The sequence below is a fragment of the Culex quinquefasciatus genome, chromosome 2 (assembly GCF_015732765.1).
Source record: "Culex quinquefasciatus strain JHB chromosome 2, VPISU_Cqui_1.0_pri_paternal, whole genome shotgun sequence".
Lineage (NCBI taxonomy): Eukaryota > Metazoa > Arthropoda > Insecta > Diptera > Culicidae > Culex > Culex quinquefasciatus.
In genome coordinates, this window is record NC_051862.1 from 149,387,426 (window position 1) to 149,412,440 (window position 25,015).

Here is a 25,015-nt window from a genome sequence, read left to right on the forward strand (position 1 = left end):
CGAAGGGGGACATTTGCCGAACCAAAAGATTTGGGGCAATATGGGTATCAAACTTTATGGTTTTTGATACTGGACATGAAATTTGAAATTTCGGAAGTATTGGCCACAATCCGGAGTGGCCGGAGGCCCCGCGGATGTTCCGATGAGGGGACATTTGCCGAACCATAAGAGTTAGGGCAATATGGGTATCAAACTTTATGGTTTTTGATACTGCACATGCATCTGACCATTATCTGAAGTTACGCAGTTAAAATAAATCGCTTATTTTACGCAGGAAGTAATAAATCGATAACTGCGATTGCCTTTTATTGTGCCGCGGCGAAATTCTGTTTCTGGAAATATAGAATAACTATTTCGAATTCAATTAGAGCCCTTGAAAGGGCAGTTTTAATGTTTGCTGTTGAAATTTACTTTGCTGCCGCCAATTGCTTGCAACAGCCTTGCAAAAACATTTCCGCATCTTGATAACTTTCGAGTGGTGAGGGAAAGTCGATTGATTTCACCTTGATTTCTATTGCAGCTCCATTTGCAATTTCCGTCCCCTTAGTTCGATAGGACGTTGATATTATGTCTTATCATCATCTTGCAAAGTTCTTTGTCATACTGGTCATGTGTAACATAACCACCTGCACCTTTTTTTCGTCAAAATGTTTGTTTTTGTCAAATCTTAATTTCTTTGGAAATTACTTATTTATATGAAAATTAATTGGTAAATCCCGATTGAATCATCAATACATGATTTTAAAATTTGAGTACCCCTGCCTCAGACCACAGACCACTCGCGTACAGACAGCAAACTTTACTCCCAGGCGCGCTCGACCTGTTGCGCTACGCGCATCAAGCACCAACTCGATACCTAATCGCCACACACGTGCTGGTAGTTGTGGCGCTCGCGCTCTCTCGCGCCGCTCCACACGCAAACGCTGCCTTGATCAAGTGTAAATAAAGAGAGACGAAGAGAGGAATGGGCAAAACGTAAGCTGGAAACCAAAACACAGCCCGCGCGCGCTCGGGATTTGAACCGACGACGACTGGGGTGTTAGTTGAGTTAAAACATTCGTGCAGGTTGGACGTTTGTGCAATAGTTTTTCGAAAGCGCGTACTGTGTCGTTTTTTTTTGTTTTTATATCGTAGATTATTGTGTATCGCTTTTTGTTTGTTATCGTCTAGTTCGGTAGTGTATCGATGCTTGTTTGTGGGCATAAGGCAAACATTCAAATTGGATTAAAAGTGTTTAGTTTTAAGTTACGACCTTCGTGGACTGATTCGAGCTGAGGAAGATTTGGGGGAAACGTCGGCAAGCAACAAGTGACTTCCAGACGTCAAGTGGAATCGCGCAGACATCAACCACAAAATCGCGTTGTTGCGAAAGAGCCGTAACAGGGTATCTTGCCTGGCAGCTTGTCGTCGTCATTTTTCGGAAATGTTTTTGTGAAAGTTGCGGCTTTTCTCTGTTCAAACGACCGGTTTCGTACGACTTTGCGCCAAGGCTGTCGAGCGCCATCTCGGCTCGTATCAGTGTGTCCGTAAGAAGAAATTAAGAAAAAATAAAACAAAACAAATTAGCGCCTGAGTCGCCAAACCGCAAGTCGCCAAGTCGTATGCTGAAGGGTTGGCAAAGTGCACGCTACGACAAGTGTGAGTGAGTTTGTTTTTTTTTGGGAATTCGTCGTGACGACAAGATCTGAGAGAGCACTGAAGAAGCCATTTCCGGTGTGTTTGGGCAAGATTAGTGCGTGGAGGTAAACAGCAGGTCGAAACACGAAAGTGCTAACTGGCTTCTTGCTTGGAACGTGTGATTCAGCGATCGTTCGTGGCGGTGTACGCAAGGAAAAGATCGTCGTTTTTGTAAACAAGCAATTTCAGGTGGCAAGTCACGTGCGGCGAGCAGGAAAATCACGAATTACCCGTTTCGATTGTTTGTTCTGGTGTTCAACAAGCTTGTGTTCGACATTTCCAAGTGTCTGCTTTGGAGTTCTTTAAATCCAGTGCTGTAGGAGTTGAAGTTGCTGTTCTCAAATCAGCTGTGTTTGGGTGATTGTGCACGACGAAGAATTCTCTCTGTACTAATACACAACAAGTTGGGCTCTCCCTTTATTGAATTGAGTGATTGTTAGTACTGGTTTTGGCGCGTGTGTTGTAATCGCAGCTGAGTCGACCTGTGTGTACAACAAATACAGTAGCTTGCGACGAGCAGCAGCAGCGTAAACCGTAGAAGTTTGGATGAATCAGGCGTAAAATTTGTGGCGACGGAACGGATTCCGGCGTAGCAAACGGTGAAACGTTTAGTTGCTGATAACGACGATAACATCTGTAAGTACAATGCAAGGTGTGGGTGGTTGGGTTACTGTTTAGGAAGGTTGTTTAGAAACGTTTTTAGTCGATTGAATTTTGAAATTCCTTGTACGAGCTGTTGACTAATCCAATGTCGGTAGTACTGTAAAGAGGGGGGACTTTGATAGCCGGGGTGACTTTGATAGGTTTGAGATTTTTCCGCAAAATGAAGATTAGAAATTCAATACGTACGGAATGGTAAGGAATCATACTGACCGAGGTAAAGAAGTGTTTAACCCTCTCCAGCCCATGGTTACTCCAGGGCTCCAAAACTTTGAACTCAAATATCTCGGAACTGGCACAACTTTTCATGGCGCTTTAAGTTGCAGGTGTTTATGTAGAATGTATACTAACATCTTCCCAAATTTCATCAAATTTGGTTAAGCACAAGCAAAGTTATAGTGTGAAATGTAAACAAAAATGGGCCAATTTTAGGGAAATAAATAAGACCTGTTTTCGAAAGCCCGTAAAAATTACCAAACAAAAAATTTTATGAAAGAAAAAAATGTTTTGCTATCATTTGAACCTTGGACAAGAACCTCTGTGAATAACATTGTGAGTTTGAACCGGTTTTAAGTGTTTTTCAACCTTTTTCATTTGGTGCACCAGAGCACCACCAGGCATATGAGCAACTAAATATTCAGGAGCACTTTTTTCTAAATTACAGAAAAAAGCTTATTTTTAGCAAAACAAAAGTTTTTAAACGTTTTGACTATTCATAAACATGACAAAACATTGTTATTAGACCGATAGTTTTATTATTTTCCTCATTTTTCATGAAAATGGTTGTTTATGGGTTTTGAATGAGCCAATCAAAGAAACCTGAAAATGCAGAGATTTTAGAATTTTTAATTGATACATCAGAAATATGGTCTTACAGCAAAGAATAAGTAGTTAAAAACACATTTCGAAGCATTTTCATTTGATAGATTGTTGCTCATCTTCCTGATGGTGCTTTGGTGCACCACTTCAAATTCTACTTTTTTGCACCAATTCGATGTTTGTGGGTCTTTACTTTCCTGCATTATTGTACCAAAATTTATCCAATTACTATTTTTACGATAAGCAAACAGCTCTGGGCGATAGAGGGTTAAATTACTCCAAGAAGAAGTTTTCATAAAAATTTAAATGTTTTAAAAGTTAGATAACTATAATTACGAAATTCCCAGAATCCTTTTAAAATTTTCCACTAGGAAGAGGTAAAATAAGTTTGTTAATAATAAATATTATGTGTTTTTGAAACATAATTTTAAAAAATCTTCAAATTTATAGGCATTTTCACCAGAAGTAATTTCATATTAAGTATGAAAAATTTTGATTCGTGCTTTTCTAAAGCATTTAAAAAAATGCAAAATAAATTGATATTTGTATAAACAAAATTAGTTTCAACGAATTTCAAGCAAAATTACTATTTGTTTATCAAATTTACCTAGAATTTGTTTTATTTTGTGAAAAAATCTCATAAACTAAGTTGACTAAAAATGAACATTGATTTTTTTCTTAAAAACTGTACCAGCAATCTTATTGATGGTACAGTTGACGTAAAAATACATTTTGAACACATTAAATCTGATTTAAACAAGAAAAACTATTACTTAAAAGTCGCCCCGAAATTCAAAATAAGAATTTTCAACGCAACTATTTTTTGAAACACTAATGAAAAAACTATTTTTCAAGAATAGTGCAAGGACCTTGTGTGGCCTACCCCAGTACATATTTTTTTAAATAAAAATATTGAAAAAAACCTTACTAGTTAGAAAATATTCCAAAACTAAAATGAAATCCTATCAATGACACCCTGGTTTACGGTAAAATATACTGAAATAATTTTATAGCAAAACATAAAAAAATATGCACTAAAAAATAAACCCCGTTGGATAAATGTACGACTCGTGCTGAAATCCTCATTTTGTAACTGCAACATAGACTAGAACATAATGAAATTACTATAGAATTACTGCTTTCTTATATGGATTGAAACATTGAAAACACAAAACAACTCGTACTAACAAAGTCATAGTATTAATTAAAAACAAAATAGTTCTGCTTGCCAAAACCATTAAAAATGAAAATTCGTTGAAAAACATTTGAAATTTCCATTCTACTCTCCCCTGCGTGGCTTTTTCTCATTAAAAACTTTTAACTTTTTGTTGGGGCGTCGTTTTTCGCCAGACCCCCTCCTCTTTCTCCCCACTCAAAAGGCCACGTTGTTTATGCACGAGCCCAAAGTCCGTTTGGATAGGAGTTGGTTAGTAGTGTTTGCCTTCCTCACCTCAATGAGGAAAATAAACTTCTTTATTCGACCTCGTAGAACCACCTTCACGAATACCTATCGACTCAGAATCAAATTCTGGACAATTGTCTGTGCCTGTGTCTGGATGTGAGTCCGTGCTCCAAAAAAATATGCACTCGATTATCTCTGGACTGGCTTGACCAATTTGAACTGTTTTGGTCTCATTCGATTCGTCTTGGGGTCCCACAAAACCCTAGTTAATATTATGAAGTTTAGAAAAATATTTCAAAAATTATGCTAAAAAAACGATTTCAGCTAAACATCGGAAGATTGTAAAAAGGGTGGTTTTTGTAAGAATACCCGTCATACTATACATTTTTAGAACGGTATTTGAAAGACCTTTCCAACGCGTCCAACACATTGAAGATCTGACAACCCTATCAAAAGTTATTTATACACTTTTTTGATGCCGGATCTCAAATATTTTAATGAAAAAGTTGGACCTCCAAGCCGATTTGTTCAAACTCAAACCACTCAGTAGGAGGTGGTCGTTGCACTTGATTCGACAATTATCTTCCTCAAAAAAAACTTCCTCGTAGTTTCACAAAGTGTCGTTGTACTTGCACCTCGATCAAAGCACACATTACCTTACGCATTACGCCTTACGGTTCTACGCGATAACCTGATATCGACAAGAAACCTACCTCAGAGTTGTTTGAACTTGGTCTAAGCGCGGTGTGCCTAAGTTTCTTGAACCATCGCCGGCTGATATCATTGACACAATATTTACCTTTCCCGAAAGGTGAATGGTTTCGTTCCCCCTTGGAAACCAACAATTTCACGGAGAGTTTTGGGGACAAAGAAGGTTCAACATAATATAGCATTCGCGTCCTCATGCGAAAAAAAGAATTATTGTTTGCTTTTTCAATTCATTAGCGCGGTGTGATATTTGGCGGCGGGTCATATTTCTTAACTGTCGCGCGAAAATTTTGCGTAAATTAAAATTCCACGTAAATCTTTGCCGTTTTGACCTTTTTCTTCTTTAGCACTCTCTCGTCTTCCGCGTGACTCCTTACGGTGAACTCAATAAACCATGGTCGCGAAATTTGGTTCCGTTAATTAATCGTGTGGTTTTACGTTTGGACTGGGCTGATTAATAAAAAGTATGGTAGGTATAGTGTGTTTCCAGTTTTGCCATTTTTGGTTTCCGCGGGAGGTGGGGCTAGTGTGCTTGCCTCACTTGATGCTTGTGGAAGTTGGTTGGCATTTATGTTTCGCGTCCATCAACAGCACTGACCACGCTGCTCTGTGACTTGACAAAAGTTGCAATTTGTCTGTCTGGCAGGGTTGCTCAAAATTTACTAGGACGTGATAAGATGAAATTTTGATCAAAATTTGTTCAGATGCAATATGCCAGTCATGAAAGTTGTACAGATTTACCTTCTGAAAATGACAATGGGTCAAATTTGCGGCTAAAGTGATGCCCCAAAATTGTCGTTTAAACAAGTACTCAATGTGAAACTTTTAATATTTTCAATACAGTCCTTCAAACAGAAATAATTGTTACTGTAAATATTCTGAAATAATTGTTTCTAACCTAAATTTGGAAACTTAAAATTTGTGCAGAACTTATTATTTTATTTATAACATACTTTTCTTCATTTTATTTTGAATGATCACTTTTTGTCTTCCTCACTGAGGTCCTGTAATCCTGCTCTAAAAATGAACTTTTTATTAAAAGCTCAGAGATCCACCTTCATGTATACATATCGACTCAGAATCGAAAACTGAACACTGAGTGTGTATGTATGTATGTGACCAAAATTCTCACTGAGTTTTCTCAGCACTGGCTGAACCGATTTTGATCAAACCGGTTGCATTCGACTTGATTTAGGGTCCCATACATCGCTATTGAATTGTTTGAAGTTTCGATAAGTAGTTCAAAAGTTATATATATAAATGTGTTTTCAAATATATCCGGATCTCATTTATATGCATGTAAACGATGTCCGGATCCATAATCCGACCCATCATTAGTTAGATATAATCGAGAGACCTTCCCAATGAGTCCACAACATTGAAGATCTGGCAACCTTGTTTCGAGTTATGACTTTTTTGAAGCCGAATCTCAATTAAATGTATGTAATCGATGTTCGGATCCATGATCCGACCCATCATTGGTTAGGTATTTGAAAACCTTTCCAACGAATCTACAACATTGAAGATCTGGCAACCCTATCTCGAGTTATGACCACTTAAGTGATATTTATATACATTTTTGTAGCCGGATCTCAATTAAATGTATGTAAACGATGTCCGGATCCATCCTCCGATCCATCGTTGGTTAGTTAATCGAAACCCCTTTCCAACGAGTCCACAACATTGAAGATCTGGCAACCCTGTCTCGAGTTATGACCACTTATATTATATATGTGTACTTATTTTTCTGGTTCTAAAAAAAATAGCTGAACTATGTGTCCAAACCACTCATATTACCAATTGTTGGTAAAAAGTGAGGAAGACATCAACCACATAGGTGGATTTAGTTAGTTTTATTAATTTAAAATATGCTAAAAAAAATTACCTTTTTCATAGAAGAACATTTAACCCTGAATCTTTATAAATACGATGTCGGGAACCGTGGTGTAGGGGTAAGCGTGATTGCCTCTCACCCAGTCGGCGTGGGTTCGATCTCAGACGGTCCCGGTGGCATTTTTCGAGACGAGATTTGTCTGATCATGCCTTCCGTCGGACGGGAAGTAAATGTTGGCCCCGGACTAACCTAAAAAGGTTAGGTCGTTAGCTCAGTCCAGGTGTAGGAGTCGTCTCACTGGGTCCTGCCTCGGTGGAGTCGCTTGTAGGCAGTTGGACTAACAATCCAAAGGTCGTCAGTTCGAATCCCGGGGTAGATGGAAGCTAAGGTGTAAAAAGAGGTTTGCAATTGCCTCAACAATCAAGCCTTCGGACACCTAGTTTCGAGTAGGAATCTCGCAATCGAGAACGCCAAGGCAATGCTGTAGAGCGAATAATTTGAATTTGATTTTTTTGAACTCGGAACAGCTTAATAAGATGGATATGAAGTAATTTGCAAACTTTTTATGCAAAATTTGTGATATTCTATCAAAGTTATACTGAAACTGAAAATACTGTAAAATACTGAACATATCGAAGTTTTTATCTTTTGGAACAATCAATTAAAGCAAAAGCATGTGACATTAAGAATTTGCGTATTGAAATACAGTCGACTCTCTGGTTGTCAATATCCAAGGGACCGTCGAGGAAGAGAATCATCAGTTTACAGAACGATGCAAAATGAAGACTCGATTGAAAATATGTTTTTCTTGGTACCCAGCTATGGGAGAGAATCATGGCAACGTCCAGCAAACAAAAACAAACTAATGTCAAACACCCTTCAAAGCTTCGTTTCGCAAAGAAAAATGTCTATGCAAGCCATGAGATAGTGACAATATTGACAACCGGAAGAGATTTTTAAAGCAAACAGAATCCAAGGGACCGTCGAGGAAGAGATCCTTCAAGCAAGAGAAAATATCGAGGAATAAAGCAAATCGAAGTATGCAGTTTGAAGGGACTGAAGAATTAATCGATAGATGGAGCAATATTGATATCGAGAAGATCGACAGCCAGAGAGTCGACTGTAATTTCAAAATTCTTCCATTTTTTTTAAATCGTTGAATATTTTCTTTTGTACGAGTTAATTCAAGTTTTTGTATAAGTTAAGATTTTGTGCAATGTTCTTGAAGCAATCCGTTCATTTTGTGTGTCAATTTTTTAAAAACTTGTAAAAATATTGTTCTTTTTCAGAGAAATTGAGTAACAGTAAAGCATTTTGCCAGCAATTGCGTAAAATGTGCTCGAGCTTTATTCAAAACATTTTCGTCTTATGCTAAAAATTTCTATACACCGCAATTTTCTAATTTCTGGAAAACAAGTAAAAAATAACACAAAAATCAGATGAAACAGTAATTTTTTTAACAGTTAAGGAGCCATTACGCTATCGCAAACAAACAAACAAATAAACTCGCACTTTTTCGTGTTTGACAGTTTGCCAAACTCGCAAACTTGTTTGCGGCAAACTCAAAATGTATGCAGGCTGACGTTTGTACAAACAAGTCCAGGCAAACAAACAAAGCAGGCAAACTGGAAAACTGTCAAATAGTGCGAGTTTGTTTGCCGTAGTGTTATAGCTCCTTTATACAGGGTTCATTTCTGGAGTTTTATTTTTTGAAAAGGTTCAATAAACCATGTTTCCACTTTTTGCTTTTTTGGTGTTTTTAGAACCGCCTTGAGTCAGGGGTATTAAAAAACACCCAAAAAGCAAAAATTGAAAATTTGGTTTATTGGTCCTTTTTAAAAAAAAAAACTCCAGATTTCTGGAGTTTTATTTTTTGAAAAGGTTCAATAAACCAAATTTCCACTTTTTGCTTTTTGGGTGTTTTTTAATATCCCTGACTCAAGGCGGTTTCAAAAATACCCAAAAAGCAAAAACTTGAAATTTGATTTATTGGACCTTTTCGAAACAAAACTCCAGATTTATGGATTCAATTCTTAATCCTATTTATTAAAATAAAATAAACATTTAACAAGGCAGAAAAAATATTCTGAATTAATTTAGTGAGTGTTGTTTAAACTTTTTGTTTTTATTGAGGTAGGCCAATGCAATTTTTTTTCTAAGTTTATGTTGGCTTGAAAAATCAAAAGGGAACTTCAAAATTTCAAAAAATAAATGAAATGAATTCAAAATGCATTTTGCTGTCTTGATAATTATTTTAGCATGATAGAATAGAATTTTTGTTAAATCATGATGAACATTAAAGCAATAAGTGTTATACTCGCTGCTTTTTTATGTAGAAACTTAATTTTTTTCAAGATATGATTTTAGGAAAACTTTTTTGTTATTGAATGCATTTTTAAATGCATAAATCGTATTTTTTTAAAATGTTTTTTGTATTCTCTTTGATTTTATTTTCATGGGACATAAACCTTGACAATATCGGCCTTATTAATGTTTTGTCATAACATATATAATAGGGTAGGTACGGATTTTGAAAAGTTCTCAGATCAAGTTCTGGTGTGGTTTCCCTTGTAGGGCATACCCATAGAGACTCTCACGCCAAATTTCAGCTCATTTGGTTGAAAACTGGCTTGTCTCAAGCAGGTTCAAGTTTATATGGAAATTACTATGGGAAATTTTGAATTTTCGTTCATTCGCTCCTACAGGCCTGGGGAAAACATGTAGAAACTTCTAGGATGGCCAGAAATGAGCGGAATCGTCTGGAGAACAACTTTCCCTAAGAGACCAGGTCGATTCGTTCAACTCCCATTGAGCTCAACGGCAATACATTCGGGGTTTTCGGAACCAACGGTTTTCCCCAGAAAAGCATCAAATTTTCCTTAGCATGCTATGAATGCTTGATGAACAGCGCGACGCCACGTGTCAAACAGCTACCACGTGATTGTAAAATTTGCACCATAACAGTTTTTTTTTTCTTATTTGGAGGTTCAGAATACAGCTAAATAGTATCCTGATCACCATGAATGATAATTCTATGGCTCAAAAAGTAATAAAAAGTAATTTTTTATAGGCGATGCTAGTCCACGTGGTAGCTGTTTTACATGCGGCGTCGCGGTGTTCATCAAGGATTCATAGCATGCTAAGGAAAATTTGATGCTTTTCTCGGGAACACCGTTGGTTCCGAAAACCCCGGATGTATTGCCGTTGAGCTCGATGGGGGTTGAACGAATCGACCTGGTCTCTATGGAAAAGTTGTTCTCCAGACGATTCCGCTCATTTCTGGCCATCCTAGAAGTTTCTACATGTTTTCCCCAGGCCTGTAGGAGCGAATGAATGAAAATTCAAAATTTCCCATGGTAATTTCTATGTAAACTTGAACCCGCTTGAGACAAGCCACTTTTCAACCAAATGAGCTGAAATTTGGCGTGAGAGTCTCTTTGGGTATGCCCTACAAGGAGAACCACACCAGAACTTGATCTGAGAACTTTTCAAAATCCGTACCCACCCTAATATATAACCATTTTTAGACTAAAAACTAGTTGCATGTATGCATGCATCTTTTGAGGACCCCTGAATTTCTCAAACTTGTGACTTAAAACATTGTAACGAGGAGGAAGTCATGAAAACGAACCTATCAAGTGTTTTGCTGGGCCGTGTCGCACTTTTCATGAGTGGTTTTGGGATACGAAATTTACAATTTTGGTCACTTTAGGTGGCTTTTATATAGCTCTGTGAAATTAGAAGCGCCATAAATCAGTGTTGTGTGTGATTAAAAACTTTCATATTTCACGAAAAGAGATTTATTTACGCAAGAATGTCAAGAACACGGGGCAGAAAATTGCAAAATTTATCATAAATTGCTCCCTTAATCACCGGCGACAGTGTCGTAAATCGGATTGCTTTTCTTTCTCCTCCATAATGGAATCCAAATTTATAACAGTATTTTTGCATATGAATGTAAATGGTCCAAGCCACGCTTATAATTACTGTCCCGGGAGCGATCCAGGGAAGAGACCCTGGATACCTTCTCCCGGGATGGTCAACCCATTCACAAACGAAGTTCCCTGTGGGGCTCACGACACGTGAGATTTCAGTCGTATTTCATGTCTCACCGTTGATATGCTAATATGCACCCCCCCGCCACCTACCCAGCTAACGTGTCACCTTTGGAAGGCCGTCGAGCTATTTCATGGTTTTAACGATCGCGCCAAGATCTTTCACGCCTGAGCTAGCCAGCCAGCTGCCGATAGATCATCTCTCCGTCGCGTCCTCACTAGGTTGTCGTTGTTGTTTACAGATTGTTTGTGAGGATATTAAAATTTTTCCTAATAAAACTGTTTGCCGCCGATGGCACCTCTTTATTGGCATTCTGCTGAGCTATAGGTTGGGCAAGGCTGCCGGGCTTCTAAACGTTGTGGAATCTGCTGCTGTGGCGGAACTAGCGCGTTGTTGGGATTGATAAAGATAAATCATACGACACTTTTCTCGATATTTATTCAAAGCATGTGTCGAGACCCGGGGGGAACCTGTTTCGTTGCTTGGGGTTGGTCATCACAAAATTTCTAAATAGATTAAATAAGTAAAATAGAACACAGGCATACTTATTAGGAAAAATCGCGTACAATGAAAATTGAAAAAAAAAATTGAATAGTACCTGTTTTTTTTTTCTCGTAATCCTTATTAATTTGGTAAAATGTTCAATTTCTGTCTGCTTTAAGAATGCAGTATTTTTCAAACTGCTCAATTTATTTTATTTTGCATTTGTTATTTTAATTTTATTTGGATTGTCAGTCTTAGCAACGATTGCCTAATACACAAATCTTTTCTTTTGTGGATATTTATTCTTATTTTTGCATTTTAGAAAGGATTTATGTTGTTGAGGTGTTTTTATTCGAATAGTCTTGACTCTGTAAATCTTCAACAATCATCGATAATTTTTTTTGCTGTGCTGTTTTTTCAAATTTCCAGATCACATGGTACACAGCAAAAAAGGTTGAAAATTTTGATGATTGAATGTACACATCTCTTTTTGAGTAATTTTCACAAAAATTATGTGTAAACAAGTAAAATTGAACTTTTCAAATTTACAAACTTTTTCAAATTCAACCGGTTCAACCAGTGTAAAATTACACATTTTTACACAAATTCTTCATCATTCGCAGATGTTATATACAGTAGGTAACTGGGTGCTCGATAACTGGGCCGTAGCCCAGTTAAAAAGCAGACAAACCTCAAAAACCAAAACAAACCAAAATGACCGAGGGGTTAATGGATGCAAAAATCATATTCAATAAATAAAAAAAAAACTTTTTCAAACTTTTGTTTAAAGCATTGTAAATAAATTTGAGTAACTTTTATTTTTATATTTCATCTGGAAAATATTATGCATCGGTGGTCCCCTCGTTATTTTTTGTTCAGCCCAGTAAACGAGCAACATTCGGTGACTGGGCTACGTTCTCAGCCCAGTTACCGAACAACTTCTGTAACTATCTTTTTTACTGTTTAGTTAAAACATGGTAAAGGTTATTCTATCTATAATCAGTATTATTGTAGTGGTTTTAGCTGATTTATTTTTGTACACAGTAAATGATTGTGTCTTATCTTGAAATGATTAAAAAATTAGAAAGAAGTTTTAACATTAAAAAATGTCAGTATGAATGCAAATTACGTCCTTTACAAATCTACGTATACTGACAGTTGTCCTTAATAAAGATCTTTTATTTTTATCGTTAAATATCTGTTTGTGGCTATTTGTAATCAATATTTTTACTTTATAACTTTAACATTTATTGATTCGCCATGGATATTCTGAGAGATCAGAACATATTTCAGTTTGAATTCTACAATATCTGAGAGTTGTGCTTCATTAGGATCTTTTATTTTCATCTTAAAATTACAGATTTGTTGTAATTTGCGATCAGTTTTTCTACTTTATATCAATAAAACAGACTGATTTGCCATTGACTCCATGAATTTGAAATATTCTAATTTCATGATATTTTTAATTATAGCAGCTCTCTCAAAAATCACAATCTTAATAAATGTATTTGGATTTAACTTTATGGATTTTTTTTTGGTGTTCAAAGAATTAACAGTTGCATGATTGGTTGGTTCATATAAACACAAACCAAATTTTACACATTGAAGAACCGTAATGAGCTTCAAATGAATTTTTGAATTAATTAAAAAAATATATCGCGGCCTTTCTTGACAGAAAGTATTATGCTTAACAGGATATTCTAAGAGGACTATAGTTCTTGTCCATCGCAAAATGTCAGCTTTAATTTTTTTATGAAAATAAAAAAATGTTGTCATAAATGGTTCTCTGATATGCCTTCAATAGTTGTTTGTAAAAATTCAATTTCATGCACAGCAAAAAATCCGATGGTAAAATCGCATGCAAAAGCATGCACATCACCTTCGTCTAAATAAACACTTAATATTACACACTGCATGTACAATTTTTGCAAACACAAAAAAAGTTACAATCGCCGGGATTCAAACCCATCACCAACAGTAAGGACAGGCGCCTTAGCCCACTCGGCCATCAGACCGATGCAAAGCTGTTCGGATAACCGCATACAGTGAGTCAAATATTTGTCCGTACCCCCCCGTACGGGAAATGTTTGTGATATAAAAGTACATAAAATTCGACTAAAGTGCCATGTTTTATACATCAATCGACGCGGCAAAATGTCCTCTTTAAGACATTGTCATTGGATTTGCAAAAAACTTTTTCTTGAAAAATACAAAAATTGTTTACTGAAAAAAGTTAAAAAGAGGTCAAATAATTGTCCGTACCCCTAGTAAAAGTACAAAATCTGATCGATTTAAGTGAATTCATTTATGAAATGTTGTTTCAGTGTCAAATACTAGTACCTTTAGCCAGTTTGTGACAACTTTGAACTTCTGATAAGTTTATTTAGTTAATTTATATTAAAATTGGATTAAATTTAGTTTTTAAAGTAAAACTTATCAAAACATTAGTTTATAAACAACTATTTTTATAAAATTGCTATTTTGTGTTGTAAGAGTCTCTATTGAACAAGTTTCAACAATATTTGTTCAAAATATACATTGTTTTCATCTTTTTATTGACATTTTTCGACCAAAAATACTGTTTCGGAACAATACCGTTAAACAATCCGGATTGTCCCGGAACCGGTTCAACCCTCGGAGGAAATTTTGTGGTGATCAGATAGAGGACAAAAAACCCACCTCTTGCAATTTGAAGCATCAATTTCGTCCACTACAGCCCGATTACGAGTCCCTAGTCTGAAATTTGAAATTTTCACTTTCCGTGCTGAGAATTTCTGTACCGTTCTGGGTCAGAATATTTTGCTTGGGGAATTTGAAAATTTCAAATTTCAGACTAGGAATCGTAATCGGGCTGTAGTGGACGAAATTGATGCTTCAAATTGCAAGAGGTGGGTTTTTGTCCTCTATCTGATCACCACAAAATTTCTCCGAGGGTTGAACCGGTTCCGGGACAATCCGGATTGTTTAACGGTATTGTTCCGAAACAGTATTTTTGGTCGAAAAATGTCAATAAAAAGATGAAATCAATGTATATTTTGAACAAATATTGTTGAAACTTGTTCAATAGAGACTCTTACAACACAAAATAGCAATTTTATAAAAATAGTTGTTTATAAACTAATGTTTTGACAAGTTTTACTTTAAAAACTAAATTTAATCCAATTTTAATATAAATTAACTAAACAAACTTATCAGAAGTTCAAAGTTGTCACAAACTGGCTAAAGGTACTAGTATTTGACACTGAAACAACATTTCATAAATGAATTCACTTAAATCGATCAGATTTTGTACTTTTACTAGGGTACGGACAATTATTTGACCTCTTTGACTTTTTCAGTAAACAATTTTTGTATTTTTCAAGAAAAAGTTTTTTGCAAATCCAATGACAATGTCTTAAAGAGGACATTCTGCCGCGTCGATTGATGTATAAAACATGGCACTTTAGTCGAATTTTATGTACTTTTATATCACAAACATTTCCCGTACGGGGGGTACGGACAAATATTTGACTCACTGTATATGAGCTTGACATTTCGGTCAAGTAGGTTTCCCATACTGATGGGCTACATATTTCAGGGTGCAATTTTTTTTTTCACCCCGGCCTTTTACACGCAGCTAGATTACTACTTTTTAGCTGTGTGGCCACAACTTAACTCCACCTCAAGCTGATGTTAATCTATTTTGTTTGTCGTTAGTCTAAATCTTCAAACAGTAAAAAAATAATTGAAAATTTACTTCAAAAGTCTGTTGCAAAATTTGAAATGGGAAAATAAGCATTTTTACAGCTGCAACAATTTTCCAATTTCTCATGCATCAGGCGACTTTTTTACCAAATTCATAGTGTTGAACAGTTAGTCCAAAAATTCGATAAAAGTGTATATGTGTTTTATGGATGGTCCGTAAACGAATTGTTTCATTTCATTTCATATGGAAAATATAACATCTGGTCAAAAATTATCGAAGTTGTTATATTTTTGAAACGTTGCAACATTTTGTGAAATAAACAAAAACCATCAACATTTTAAGTTTTCGCTTAGTAATAACTTAGTTTTATGGTTTTTATAAAATTCTACTTTGAACCCATGGTGTGAACCTGCAATGATATCATACACTCAAACCCCGATGGTTTGACACCAACTGTTGTCAAACGAACGGGGTCACGTTTTAGTTTGACACCCCTTTTACACGGAGCTCACACGCACTACCAAACGTTTATTTTGATAGTGTGCGTGAGCGCCGTGTAAAAAGTGACAGTTCGTCACTTTTTAGTTTGGCTTTGACCAACCAACGGGTTACAAACTAAAAAAGTGTCAAACGAAAAAGTGACCAACCACCGGGGGTTAAGTGTATCACTAGATTATTAAAAGTTGAATATTTTTTTAAAGCTTATCGAACAACCAAGTGTCAATACTTCGGATCGTAGATTCTTTCAAAACTTTATTCCAGCTGCCGTGAATGAAGTCAGAAAAAGATTCCCAATTTGTTTTTTTTTTTTCACAAAACGCAATTTCTTGCCAATGGTGCGCCAGAAAAGAAACAGTCCTCACTCGAATTCGATACACACACTTTAAGGCGACACGAAATATGCAAATCGTCGTCGTCGTCGTCCACCAGCGAAATCTTCTTCTGATTGGAATGTCATTTGCATACCAGTTTTGTGTTGTTTATTTTTTTTCACGTTTTCAAACTCTTTCGGTTGACATTCGCGGGTGGTTCGTTTGAGGGGAGGAAGTTCGAGAGCTGAGCGATAGACTTCAAGCCAGTATGGCTGGCTGGCCGCTTCACGACGATCAGTTGTTGACGGTGTGATTTCTAGTTACAAGGTAGGATTTGAATTTGGAATTTCAAAATTAAAATTGATCGACATTTTTTTTTAATGTACCATGCAAACTATTCAATATGAAGATCTCAATCGTTTTTTTTTAAATTTTATTTTGAGATTTGACAAGATAGCAAAACGGCGTCAAAATCCGCTTGAGCTTAAGCTATTTGGATTTCTTCGCCAAGCCGGGCTGTGCGATGCGGATTGAATAATTAATTCCGACTGTGGCCACGGTGGCCATTGTCACCGCTGCTGCTGCTGGAACCCATCGCCAGGTTTTGGACTTGGCCGTTTTCGCGCGCGAGAAGGTCAAACAACCTGTTGTGGCTTGAAACGACGATTCGATTTCTACTCCAAGCTCATTTCTATTCACCAAGCAGCCAGAGCGTTAAAGATGAGCTGACTCGTGATAAGGAAAAGGATTTCGGCGCCATTTTGTTTGGGAGACCACGTGGGGGGACCGAGACAAGATCGAGATCTATTCAAATGGCGTGAAGATTCGAAGTCGAAACAGTAACGGGCTCCCCCTCAACATCAAGGACACAGCAAGTAATTGCTGGTTGCTGACGGTTCAGCAGGCTCACTCGTTTGCTATTTATACTTCGAACTGGTCCTAATAAACAATCACTTCTAATGGCCATTCCATTCCAGAGTTCTGAGGGACGGTTCTAGACGCGAACCGCCGAAACTTGTTTCTTTACATTCTTTCATTCAAACTGCGCCACGAATGTTGTTGGGAGTGATGTCTGAGCGTTGACACAGTAAAAAAAAACAGGCTTGGTTCTATTCCATGATTTATTTTACGGAATTTGCGATTCATTTCAAGCTAGCTTCGCTCTAGTCGAACTAAGATCCTTAAATTTCCGGCAATCATTATTGTCCTAGTTATGAAATATCAACAAGAACATAACCCAAATATGCTTATAATTCCCACTGTGACTTTTTTGTAAAATATTTTTTGTTTGAGTCACTTTTGTTTTAACTTTGTTTTTATAATCTTTTCTACCGTATTTAATTTTTCCTCTTTTGTTTTCATAATTTTTTATTTTTGTTTAATTATGTTCAGTTTTTAATTTGTTTTTTTTTTCTAATAGAATAAGGCCTTTTCTATAACCTGCAATCATTTTGTTCAGTTTTTTAGACCATCACTTATTTTATTTTTATTCCCCTCCTTAAAATGTGAAATAGGGTAGAAAGAGGGGACTAAAATTGGAATTTTCAACTATTCCGAATACATTATTCAATGTATATTTATTGATATTTTACCAATTTTTGCCTTCCTCACTGAGGTAAGGCTATAATCCTGCTCTAAAAATGAACTTCGTATAAAAACGTCGTAGACCTTCATGTATACATATCGACTCAGAATCGAAAACTGAACAAATGTCTGTGTGTATGTGTGTGTGTATGTGTGTGTGTATGTGTGTGTGTATGTATGTATGTGGCCAACAAACTAGCTCATGTTTCTCGGCACTGGCTGAACCGATTTGACCCGAACTTGTTGCATTCGACTTGGTTTAGGGTCCCATAAATCGAGTTTTATACAGATTGAAGTTTCGATAAGTAGTTCAAAAGTTATGTATAAAAATGTATATTTGGATCTCACTTAACTGTATGTAAACTATGTCCGGGTCCACTATCCGACCCATTGTTGGTTAGGTTATCAAAAGACCTTTCCAAGGAATCCAAAACATTGAAGATCTGGCAACCCTGTCTCGAGATATGGCCACTTAAGTGATATTGATATACTTTTTTGAAGCCGGATCTCACTTAAATGTATGTAAACTATGTCCGGGTCCATCATCGGACCCATCGTTGGTTAGGTTATCAAAAGACCTTTCCAAAGAGTGCAAAACATTGAAGATCTGGCAACCCTGTCTCAAGATATGGCCCCTTAAGTAATATTGATGTACTTTTTTGAAGCCGAATCTCAATTAAATCTATGTAAACTATGTCCGGATCCACCATCCGACCCATCGTTGGTTAGGTTATCAAAATACCTTTCCAACGAGTCTAAAACATTGAACATCTGGCAACCCTGTCTCGAGATATGGCCACTTAAGTGATATTGATGTACTTTTTTGAAGCCGGATCTCACTTAAATGTATGTAAACTATGTCCGGCTCCACTATCCGACCCGACGTTGGTTAGGTTATCAAAAGACCTTTCCAACGAGTCCAAAACGTTGAAGATCTGGCAACCCTGTCTCGAGATATGGCCTCTTAAGTGATATTGATGTACTTTTTTGAAGCCGGATCTCACTTAAATGTATGTAAACTATGTCCGGATCCACCATCCGACCTATTGTTGGTTAGGTCATCAAAAGACCTTTCCAACGAGCCAAAAACATTGAAGATCTGGCAACCCTGTCGCGAGATATGGCCACTTAAGTGATATCGATGTACTTTTTGGAAGCCGGATCTAAAAAATAGATGAAACTTGTGTACAGCCATTGTTGTGAGGAAGGCTCCAACCACATAGGTGGATTAAGTTAGTTTTGATAGAAGCATAGATAGTAGAGTGACAAGAAAAATTGAAAATTATGAAAATCTTGAGAGATCTTGATATTTTAGGTCAAAATAAGTACCTGTTCCAATTTTGAACCAAATCGGTTAAGGGTTAAGAGTCGCTTTTAATCGTCAAAGTTTGAATGGGAAAATTTGAAAAAAGTATGGGGAAAAGCAAAAAACTCACAATTCCTCCTCCGGATCATTGTCAAGTGTGAGATTTTTATGTAAAATTTATGACAAACAACATTGTCGAAGACCGCAAAACTATTCGAGGTAACCCTTACAAGTTAAAAGCGGTTTAAAGAAGACGTTTTTTTTTATAAAATCGACCCTTAAACCTTAACCGATTTCGCTCAAATTTTGCACAGATAGGTCGTTTTTTTATTGTCACTCCAATACACAGTCAAAAAATGAATATTACATCTTGGATTGGTGACAGATTTCGTGTAAAAAATGTGTAATTTTACATCAAAACGTTACTTAATCCACCCTAAGGTGGTTGAAGCCTTCCTCACATCGATATAGTTATATTTATCATTTGATAGGGTTGTTAGATTTTCAATCCTTTGGAGTGTTGGGGAGGTCTTCCGATAACCCACCAACGATGGGCCGGACAACATTTTGTTTTCAGATCATCAATCTTTTGGGCGCGTTGAATGCCTATTTATTGATAAATAGCATGATAGATCCAGACAACGATTTGATCAAAAATATCTGAGATCCGGCCTCAAAAACTGCAGTGCTTATAACTTTTGATAGGGTTTTCAGATCTTTAGATCAGCTAAAAATGTATAACATGACGGGTTTTCTTTCAAAAACCACCCTTTTCACAATTTTCCGGACTTTTGCTAAAATCATTTTTAAGCATAACTTTTGAACGGATCGAATGAGACCATAACGGTCCAAATCGGTTCAGCCAGTCCGGAGATAAGTGATTTTTTTTTGTGCACGAACTTACAGACATACACACATGATATGTATACGTGAAGGTGGGTCTAGGAGGTCGAATTAAGAAGTTCATTTCTCGAGTGATTTTATAGCCTTTCCTCAGTAAGGTGAGGAAGGCAAAACTGGTAGAACTTCCAGCAGTTTTTGTTAAATGTAACATTTTTTAATTAAATTATCATTACTTAAAAGTAGTACTATTGAATCCAAAAAAAAACTTTTATGATACTTTGCGTCTTAAATTAAAAATAAACAGGCTTGAAATTGTTTCGTTTCAAGTTTTTGTGTTTTTATATCTAGAGTACATTTATTGATGAAATTATTATATTTTGTTCAAAATACTTTTAAAACTTAAGAGATTTTTTTCAAGCATTTGTTGATATTTGCATTTTTTACAGTAGCATTACTGGTTTTATCTTCAAAGCATATTGTGATTCGTTTTGTTTGAACATAATGATAATTTAGTTGTAAATACAAAATGCCTCAGAAATCTGTTTTTTTTTCTAATGAAATGGAAAAAAATAAATGTATGTGTTCTAAAAACGTTTTTAAAAAACTACCTTTGAATTTTTAGTTTTTGAAATTTTGATTCAGATCAATTGGAAAAGCTTATATCAGGATGCAAGTGCTTTTCACATCATCATTAATAATATTTGGCTTTATCCTTTTTAGCTCTTTAAAAGAAATTGAAAAATTTTATCTATAGAGTTTACATTGATCCAATGAAATAAATCGCGAGGAGGCAAATTACTTTTTTTCAAAAATTTAGTGATTGAGCAAAGAAATGCAAGTTTATTTCGACAAAACTATTAAAAAAACAGTTTAAAATTGAGTATCTCCGAATCAAACAAAAAATATTTTTCACAGTGCTAGATCATTCCCGGAATGTGCTAACGATCTCCCTTCCCAAATCTATGAATATTTATGCGTACTTACGCGAAGATCCACAGCAAACACCGCGCTAGTATGGGGAGTGCCCGTTTATGAATATCTATCACCATAAATTTCTCATTTTTAAACACTCTCGCCCCTCGAGCTGTGACTCCGTAGTTTTGCGCAGACAAATAGTTCTGGATGACGACTTCTTCGCGGCGGCGGTCAATACCACATCTGATCAATCAGCACCGGGTACTAATTCGTTAGAATTAATTCCCCCCTGCGATTCACGTTGGTTTGCATTTGCGATTCCGGCCATGTCCGCGTAACCTTCCAAAGTTCTTGGCCGCGGATCGGCATTCCTTCCTCAATCAATCTCTGACGCGATTTTTTTTTCGTCTTTCAATTCAGAAGAGTTGATTGTGGCAACCGGTTGCGGGAGGGCTTGGCGTCCGAAAAAAAGCCACAGCCAGAACTTCATACGTTCGATTATGATCCCCTACCTGCCCCCTGGCCTCTGTTCTCTTTGGGGAGCTGTACCGAAGGGTGAATTTGGTCATTTGATAGCTTCTATACTAAATATCGACATTAATAATGAGGGAAAATCATTACTCAATGATTTTTTGAATACTTTTTAAAATTTGTACCTTTAAAAATACAGAATAAAAGTGACCTGTGGAGTTTTTTCTAGTCTAATTTTATTTCGAATTGTAAATCTTATAAAAATGGTCAACGTTGTACAAACTCACCCCCTTTCACGGTCCAGATCACAACTAACGATTAGCACGATGACTTTATACAAGGTTTTTTGGCAACCATCCAGCGCCCCGCGTCTTGGGTTCCGAGGGATCATCATGTTTGCTGATCATGGTGATGGGTTGGAGGAAGGGGATGTTATCTGCGGCTTATTATGATGGATTATGACGGTGCGATTCTGCGCCGTGAAGCCGCCCCGTGTGCGCCAATCTTGATCGTTTACTCGTTAATGTAAACAAAAATTAAATGCGTCGTTGTTGGGAACTCCGTGATGACTTCTTCGTCGACGGAGTCGTTTTTTTTAGGGATTGTTGATTAATAATGACGACGACGACCGACCGACTCGCCAAGTCAAGTGGAGAGGGGATTAAAAATGTTCTGCGTGTGGTGATGAATTGAGTCGCGCTTAAAAGCTTTTCGCGTGAGTGAATCTTAAGAAGTGGCGGAATCGATGGTATTTGAAAATTTGGCGATAATCCTTAAAAAATATACTTGAAGGAGTTGGTGTGCACAGTGAAGGTCAAGAAATCATATTTGTACAATGATTAATATCATGAGTTCCCATTTTGATAAATGCAAAATTTTGAATTGTAAATTTTGTAAATTTATCATTTGTTTTCGACGGATAATACAAATTAAAACCATCCCTTATTTTATATAAATTTATTTTTTTATAAATTAGTTCAATAATAGGATTTCTAATCGTCTAATTAAAAAAAATAAATATGCCATTGTTTAGTGTTGGATACAATGAGTCTAACTTCAATAAATATAAAGATTAATTTAAGAGATTCAATGAAATCTCGAAGTGCCGTCATCTGGGTTGGATCGGGACAGCTGTTTTAGCCATGTTTTCACGTATTATTTTGATATTTTTGTTTGGTTTGAATAAGAAAATCAGTACACTTCAATTGCTCTTTCAAGTAGCACAGTCGTCAATCCCTTCCCTCTAGGTGAGTTACGTGATAAAAGATTTAATTTATGTTGATTTTATTTTGGTTTATATCTGATGATTAAAAACAAAAGGGATGTTAGTCAAAACACGGCAAAAACTGACCCCCAAAAATGATATTTTTTATAAAAAATGGCAAAGTCACATGAGTCAATCAATCAAACCCATAATTTGCTTTTAAAAAATCTGGGGTCCGGTGGTGAAATTGGGATATACAAATTTGCAGGAATTAAGGTATTTGGCAAGGTTGTAAATCGATAACATTATCGTCTAACAATAACGATAATGGTTATCGTTATCGCTTGGACGATAACGATAATCTATCGTTATCGTTATTTCCATAATTCTTTCAGCGATAATATTATCACCGATAATGGACAATAACTCATTTTTAAAACCTAATTTGATCTAATTCAACCATGAGCAACTCTCTACGAAATCGGCCGATTTCGACCATTTTTATTTTTTGTATTTTTGAATTTGACTCAAAATCTGTGGGGGCCTTCCCTATGACCAAATAAGCTATTTTGTGTCATTGGTTCACCCATACAAGTCTCCATACAATATTGGCTGCTGTCCATACAAAAATGGTATGTAAATATTCAAACAGCTGTAACTTTTGAGTGAATTTTCTGATCAATTTGGTGTCTTCGGCAAAGTTGTAGGTATTGTTGAGGACTTTTGAGAAAAAAAAAATTTGCAGATTTTTTTCTCAACTTTTTTAGCACTATAACTCAATCTCCCAAAATACATATTTTTTTATTTTCGAGTTTTTTTTATATGTTTTAGGGGACAAAAATCCGCAACTTTTGAGCCATAGAGAAACATGGTCAAAAAATCTGCCGCTGAGTTTTGAATTTTTGAAAAAATAGTGATTTTTGGAAAAAATTGAAGTTTTATGCAAAAACAAGTTTGACATTACTTTCTAATGCAAAATTGAATTTGCAATCGAAAAGTACTTTACAGATTTTTTGATAAAGGGCTCCGTTTTCAAGGTATAGCCACCGAAAGTTTGATTTTAGCGAAATATTTGCAGTTTTTCAATTTTTAAAAATAGTGACCATGAGTGACCATTTCTAAAAATATTTTTCAGTTCAGAAAATTTGCTATAAAATTGTCTAAGAGACATTGAAGATTGGACTTCTGGTTGCTGAGATACAGCGGCTTAAAGAAAAAGAAACACGAAAATTGAAGTTTTCTAAGTCTCACCCAAACAGCCCACCATTTTCTAATGACGATATCTCAGCAACTAATGGTCCGATTTTCAATGTTAATACATGAAACATTCGTAAAATTTTCCGATCTTTTCGAAAAAAATGTTTTGAAAATTTTTAAATCAAGACTAGCATTTTAAATGGGCGTAATATTCAATGTTTGGCCCTTTTAAAATGTTAGTATGGACAGCTGCCAAAATTGTATGGAGACTTGTATGGGTGAACCAAAATAGCTTATTTGGTCATAGGGAAGGCCCCCACAAAGTTTGAGTCAAATAAAATAATACAAATAAAATCCATTTCCGGTTTTGGTAGAGAATTGCTCCCATATAAAGTTACATTTCTTTTTTAAAATACCTTATTTTTCGAAAATACACAAATTTTCAAAATTTTCAATTGGGGTTTGAATCGAAGCAAAATTGTTTGCTTTTTAACCTTATTAAAGTTTTTTTTTCGCAAAACACCATATTTTTTCGAATTGTTTTTTTAAGTTTTTAAATTTTCCTTTATGGGTACACAGAAAAAAAAGATGGTAATTCATTTTGTGTCAAAAAATGATTAATTTTGCCTCAGAAAATGATGAATTTTCATTAGTTTTTGGTTCAGGTTCTCAATTTCACACATTTTTTATGTAATATTACTAAAAAAAAAGAGGTAATATTCAACGTACCAAATTTTCAACAATCCAAAAATCAACTTTTTTTTGTGTATCAAACGAAGCGAAATTGTGTATGCTTTTTCACCTAACTAAAAGTTTTTGCAAAATACCGTTTTTTCGAAAATACTCATAATTTCAAAATTTGCAATATCAAACGAAGCGAAATGTTGTTTGCTCTCTCACTTTTTTAGAGTTGTTTGGAAAATATGAAAATTTTAGCAAATTTTTTTTCGAAAATACTCAAATTTTCAATGGATCAACTATGATCCCCTACGAACGTGCTGTCAAACAAGTTAATTTTTATGAAGATATTCCTTCTAAGGTTTGCTTTTCAACAGAAGTTATTACTTTTTGTGTGAGACCAAAATGTGTTACACTAATTAAATTTTCTTTGCTCTATGATTTTGCTATCTGATTTTCTCTAACTACTCGCGTATTCAGCTGATTCTATTTCATAGAAGTGTAGTTCAAAATATCAACATATTGTGACTATTTTGAGCACATCTGGTTTTTGTGAGACAAAATCAAGCAGGGTTGTACATTTTTGTCTTCATTAAATCTATGTCATAATTAAGAGATTTTCGAAAAGTACTCATAGGAGATAACCCAAATATGGTTGGAGACAATTCATAAAATATGTGT

The 25,015-nt window shown here is 35.8% G+C and overlaps 1 protein-coding gene across 1 annotated transcript in view; it reads left to right on the forward strand.

The window, feature by feature from the left end:
• The first annotated feature begins 1,051 nt into the window (after nucleotides 1-1,051).
• Nucleotides 1,052-25,015, forward strand: part of LOC6032922 (rho GTPase-activating protein conundrum) — a 167,915-nt gene continuing 143,951 nt past the window's right edge. Inside the window, exons 1-2 of the mRNA XM_038252821.1 lie at nucleotides 1,052-1,174; nucleotides 1,867-2,313. The gene's annotated coding sequence lies outside the window, so the exon portion shown is untranslated. The remainder of the gene's footprint in view (nucleotides 1,175-1,866; nucleotides 2,314-25,015) is intronic.